This window comes from Thunnus albacares, chromosome 3 (assembly GCF_914725855.1).
Source record: "Thunnus albacares chromosome 3, fThuAlb1.1, whole genome shotgun sequence".
NCBI lineage: Eukaryota > Metazoa > Chordata > Actinopteri > Scombriformes > Scombridae > Thunnus > Thunnus albacares.
The window spans coordinates 17,803,730-17,810,549 of NC_058108.1; positions in this window are offsets into that span (position 1 = coordinate 17,803,730).

Consider the following 6,820-nt stretch of genomic DNA (forward strand, 5'->3'; position numbering starts at 1 on the left):
AATAAAAGATTGTCAATTGTCATAGCTTTTGTTGATGAAATTATTGCTCTGTGTATGGACACAAAAAAGGGCCCACAGGGGGCCTTAGGATGATTGCCAACATGGGGCCTGTACAGAGCCTATTGATGCATTTTTATGGAAGTCAAATGGAGCCCACATGTCAGTCAGTGCTGGGGACAACAGGGACATGCTGTTGCTTTTATAATCACTCACTCAAATGTGCAATTAGTGAAATTATCACAAAGCCATTGATACACCTGGACCTGGTGTGCTCGAGGGTCCTGGCCCCAAGACAGTTGCTGTCGTTACCTGATTCCTAAGCCATTCTCACCTGGAGGTACAGTATATTGTATATTTAGAGTAAAAAGAGCAGTGGGGAGAGCACACATTCCTGATAAAGGGGAGTGGTGCAATTTACACCTCTTCCTAACATACAACAAGTGAGAGGACTGTAGCATGTGCACAGGAAATATTGTCTAGATATACCACAAGTGATGTTGTAGCGCAGAGTGTAAGTGTGTGTGGAGGACCAGACGGAGCGGAGGGACAGAGACACTGCTCGCCGACAGAGCACCAGGGATCTCTGGAGGAGAGAGCCGGGGCCAGAGCCAGAGCCTCTGGAGGAATAACACCCAGAGTCACTCCAGATTCTGTTCTAATCCAGAGCCGTTTACTGGCGGGAGTAGAGCTTTTTTAAACTTTTGGGATTAAAAAGTGGATTTATCTTAATTTACTTACTTTCTCTTCACCCATGTTGACTGCTGACTGGAGGGGAAACAGAAATGTCAAGGACATCAGTGTTGATTTTGACCAATGAAAACAGAGTTAGGTGCGCGAAACTTCACAAAAATAGAGCCAGGATGAGGGGTTTTTCAAACAAGCGACACATCGCTCAGCCTGTTCGCTGACACACAGAGCAGGTTAAGACATCTTCACTGGGAAACACTGAAATAATCTGATGTTCGCTCACTCATTTGCATCGCGTCCAGTTAGGTATCAGTATTATAGTCAAGATCCATTAGATCTTCTGTGTCTCGGCTCCAGTTGGTCTAAAATGCTGCTGCCAGACTGCTAACTAATATACAACGTAGGGCACACATCACACCAGTGTTGGCCAACCTACATTGGTTACCAATAGAATGCAGAATTGATTTTAAAATTCTACACAGGCTGGCCCCACTCTATATCTCTGAATTATTGTGTCCCCTGGCTGCAGTGAGATCACTGAGGTCTACTGACCAATGCCTTCTGGCTGTCCCGAAATCTGGGCTTAAGAACAAGGGTGACCGTGCTTATGCGGTTGTCGCCTCTGGAATTGTCTTCCCCTAGTAAAAAAAAAAAGCCAAGTCAGTCAATAATTTTAAGAAGCTCTTTAAAACTCATCTGTCTCGTAAGCACTTTATCTCGTAATGTGTGATTGCTCTCTGTGTTGCTTTCACTGTTTTTATTGTTGTATCTGACTTCCGTGTAGTTTTTCTGGTTCTATTGTTTTTATATTGATTGATTATATTGTTAAACTTTTTATTTATTTATCTATTTTTTTCTTTTTATTCTATTTTATTTTCCTCCCAATTGTTTGTATTGTGCAGCACTTTGTAACTCTGGTTTTGAAAGGCGCTTTATAAGTAAAGTTTACTTACTTACTTACTTACTTACTTATACACTGGATAAAAATTGTAGACTTGGAGATATTTTGCCAATGCAACTGTCAGCAACTGTCATGTGACACTGTGTCACTGTACTTACTCAATACTGCTGCAATCTCAGAATGCAGTGACCTATGACGATCAGTCAAACTGCAAACAAACAAAGCCAGGTTAGCTGAATTCATTTGGGGGAAAAAAAAGTGAACATTAAAATGTCCACGATTAAGATCCATCACAGTTTACAGACTGACATCTTGGTTCATCTTTGAACTACTCACATTTCCGAACACTCACAGTTTTCGTGTGCAATGAGATATTATTACCAAATTTCAGATGTGCTAACTCTCAGTTTTACCTCCAAAGTGTTCTTCAAATGCATATTTGGTTAAACTGTCACCTGGTTAAAAACCTGTACAATTGTATTGTCGTCACATTTTTTTGTCCCTTTCGACTGATATTTACTAATGCTGCCAAAAATAGAACCCAAGTAGTAATGAAACATAGTTCCCTTTAAATACCTGGGACTCCAGTGAAACTTTTTTATCTTAACACTGAGGTCCACAAACTGGATCCTTTATAATTCCTAGAGTAGTTAAAGTGTAGGAAGGTGATATCCTTCAACCTTTGTCAACACAGTCTCTCATAGAACCTGATGGGCACAGACACCAGGGCCACAGGCCTGCATACCCCTGCTCAAGTTCCTGCGATGAGGGCTCACTTCTAATCTGGCTAATATACAGTATATCAGTTTATTTTCAGCATGCAAGACTTCCCACCATTGCATCTGAAAATGCAAAATGTCTAACTTTGAGTCTAATTTTCCCAACAGACGACATATAGTCTTGTCTTATTGAGAATACAACTATGTGTAATACAAGTTTGGTTAAAAGACATCACACCATTTGTTTCTTATGTAATCTATTATTTGCTGCTGTAATATTCTGATTGGCCCACATTGATTTTAATGTAATCTAAGTAAGTAATATATTGCAAATAGAACACAATGCTTTTATTAGAAATACGGAGTGCACTGTAAGTAGGTAGGGTTTGTTAGGGAAATTTCTATGCTGTTTTCGATGATGTTTTTCTTTTTTTCTCTCTCCTCGGTCAAGCTCCTCTCTCAGTGTCAGATTCATTGTACTCTAAGCCCCTTCTGCTGCTCTATTACCTTTCTCTCTCTCTCTCTCTCTCTCTCACACACACACACACACACAGACACGCACGCACACACACACACACACACACACACACACAGGATGAGAAAGAGTGAGAGAAATATAAATACACTGAAAGGGTGCATGTGAGATGGGACTGAGGGAAGATAGAATTGACAAATGAAGGAGAATTGAGGCAGATATGAGACATCGCAGAAAGCAGGATAATACCAATTAAATTAATATAATGTCTCCCACAGTCAAATATACAGCCTTCCTCCTTCAATCTCATCCTTTTCCTGTCCAGGGTAATAGCTCCACTTCAATTATTAACCATTTTGCTTTTGTTTTTTTGGCAGTGGATATAAAGCAAAACAGAGAACTCCATCTGCTGATAGAAGCACATATAAGCTAGGCTGAAGCATCATCTAAGCATTAAATGACTGGCAGAATTATCGAGCCAGATGTCCTGTCAGAGTGGTTTGGATTGGTCAGAAGCAGAGGGTCTAGTTCTCTCTCTTGAAGATACATTTTTCTTTAATGAAGCTATTGGTAAAAAAAAATTTTAAAAAGTGAAATAAAATGTAGTAAACATATCAACAGCAAGTGAGGAGATGTACACACATCCACACATGTACAAACCTGTAAAAACACATTTTATAAGCACAAACCTATCAGATCCAAAATTAGTCAAAACAAGCTTGTAGGCTGAACAGTAAAATATACATTTTGAAAAACTACATTAACAATTACAGGGACACCTAAAATGTTGAAACCAAATGCACTAACCAGCAATATACTACATTTACAAGTATTAATCACATTTTACTAAATTCTTTTTCTGGAATGAGAAACAGAAGATATGTATGTAAAGCTGTATGGCTAAAGTCTGTTATAATGTTAGCCTAATGATTACTATGCTAGATACAGTTCAGCAGAATATTTCTGTTTTCTGAATTTTGGAGGGCACAAATCTGCTTGCAAAATCACATATAAAATAATCAGTTGTGTTAAATGCAATGATAATATAATGATATTATTGCCCAAGATACAAGTGGCATAAATGCACTATTGAAATTTAACATGCTGACAACAAGTCCTCCAAACTAAACAAAAAAAAAACCCATTATTTATCATTGCCTTTCAAAATACAGCATATTAGTGGTTAAAAGAAAGCAACATTGAGCAGTGGTCGGATATGTGAAACAAGCAACAATCAGTCACATGCTTTATTCACCTCTCCGTAATAAAATATATACAAATGTCATGTAACAATGGTCTTTGCTTCTGACAGACCACAGTCATAATTCACATGGTAGACATATTTTCTTCTTCTTTGTCATTACTTAAAGTCCCCCTCCACCACACAGAAATGTGTTTTTCTTCTTGTTCCTTCAGTTGGATGTTTGAGCTTCACTGTGCAGAATGAGGTATGTCCAGAGTTTGACCCCAGAAGGCTGTTTTCACATTCATCTGCTGAAAGTGGAAAGTTTCTCTGAACTCATTGAAAATCTGATTTTAAGGGGCGGGACTCCAAGAATTACTTGTGACATCACAACAAGTTTTGGAAGCCAATCCTGGTCCAGTATGCAACTTACACAAGTGTGATGTGGAAACTTGAAGCCTCCAGTGCACATACACTTAAAATGGACTTTTCATTACAATAGGAGACATCTTGTATCCAGCAGTTCAACTTTTGAAATGAAATATATTTGCATATTCAAAGACTCTGGATTTTTCAATGAGGGAGAAGGATTTTAATGATGTAATTGGACTTTTTTTTGTGGGAAAACCACATCAGACATATTATTCTAAGCGAAGTATGCCTGGAAGGGATCATCAAATGTGGGCCATAATAACCTAAGACCATTATCTCTCCATTTACAAACAATGTCAATGTTGCCGTCTCATACATATAATGTGACACGTGACAGACAGTGAAGTAAAGCACTAATGTGGAGCCGTCATGCTTGTCCGAGTCCAGCTGACAGTGTTAAATATAGGATTTGCAGTCTAGAGCATTTACATGAGACTGCTCTGACAAGCACTTGGCTTTAACTGCTAAGCTTGAAATTGAACATTATCATTTAATGCACAGCCACTGTACAATGTCTGAGGCTTTCTCTAAGCCAGGGAGACAGTTTATTTCTAATTACAGCACACACTACATACACATTCCCAACTTTAGTGTACAATTACAGTTGGTGTGTGATGGAGAAACCCACATACTCCACCATCTAGAAATTCTTTCCAAATACTAGACTTAGTGTTTGGAAAGCATTTCATTTCGAAAGGGTGACCTTTTTGTTGGCAAAACTGATTGAAGAAGAGAGGATGTAGGGACAAAAGATAAGTAATTCAGAGGGGAAGGGGGAGTAAGGGGAGGGAGAGAGTAAGAGGCAAAACCTACAAGAAAAAAAAATTAGATTGTAAAGAAAGAGGGAGGAGGGATATAACAGAAGGGGGGTTGAGGGGGATTATTTACCGTTTTAAACAAATAAATCCGTATTGTGTGAATCTGGCCCAGAGTGGGAGGGAAGAGAAAGAGAGAGCGGAGGTTTAAAGCAGTAGCAGACCAGCAAAGAAGAGCAAGAGAGACAAAAAAGAAGTATATATATATATATATATATATATATATATATTTGTTTTTTTTAAATTAATTTTAACTTGATTTTTTTTATTGGTTTTGTTGTGAAGTATGTATTAAATTCTTGTTGGAAGCAGTGATACAGCTGTTAGTGAGGACGGAGGGATCAACACACTTAAGATACTCGAGGAAAAGATGTAATCTGGAGCTGAAATAGATACAGGTGGGTAAAAGAACGGGAGTGTATGTGTATGACTGTGAGAAAGGAATGGCAGAGAGTAAGAGAGACTGAAGGAGTGAAGAAAAGGAAATGATTTGTGTGAGCATGTGAAACTATATTGTGTTTATGTGTAAGGAGGAGTGAGGTGAAGGGTGAGACGTGTGTGTTGTGTAGAACCTCATGGTAATGTGTCATCTGACCTGTCCTGAGTGATTGCTGTCATGTGGGACCATGCGTATAACACACACATTTTATATATTTAGCTGTATGTTCTGCTGCACTGTCTTTGATCTTGTGCAGAACATGGTGTGTGAATTTAATCTAATTCCACCCAGCTGAGGTGTTTGAGTGTGTGTGTTTGTGTGTGTGTGTGTTCACAGGACACACTGGCTTGTAAAATATTGGTTAAGTCTATTTAGAGTCTCTCTGTGATGCTACATGTGGAGGCTTTGATTGGTGTCCTGTAAAATTCTATTCACCTACAGGTGTTGCATTCCAACACTGGGCTTATAAACAGAGCTGGCCTGAGCTTTCTGGGACCTTTATCACATTTTGACAGCCTCCACCCTATATATTTTTAACTTATAAAACAACTTTGTTTTTAACACTGACATACAGAGCACCCACTTTTGACCTGCTCTTTGTAGGACCCATCAATCAATAAACTAATCACAACTCTTGTTTTTCAAAAAGAAATGGGTTCTGTTTGAAACTATTTTGAACATACCAGTGGAAATGAACATCAGGTAGGTACTGTTGCTTGTAACACAATAAAATGACTTCCTTTTGTCAGGCCCCTGCATCCAGGGCATGTTAACTGTATATCCATCCATAGCTAGCTAACCATAGTAGGCTATGCAGTCATCCATCCATTATAGTATTGATAACAATAGATTTTTACTTAGCTAATGCATCTTGAGCAAGTTAGCAAAACTAACTGGACGCTTCATTTTAACATTAAGGCAGCTTGTTTTGTAACACTCCTTCTCTGTTGGCAATCTGTTGGCTAGTTGGTCAGTGTTTCAGGATAAAAATCAGAGCTATAGTATAGGCAGACAGTTTACTGTCTTACAGTAACTTTCTAATAGTATTTCTAAACACCTTAAGAATATTACTGGATCTATAACATGAACACCATTTCAGCTAACACTGTTTCTAGCTAATTGCTGGAAATCAGTTATTTAGCTAAGCAAAGTGGTTAGGAGAATTAGGA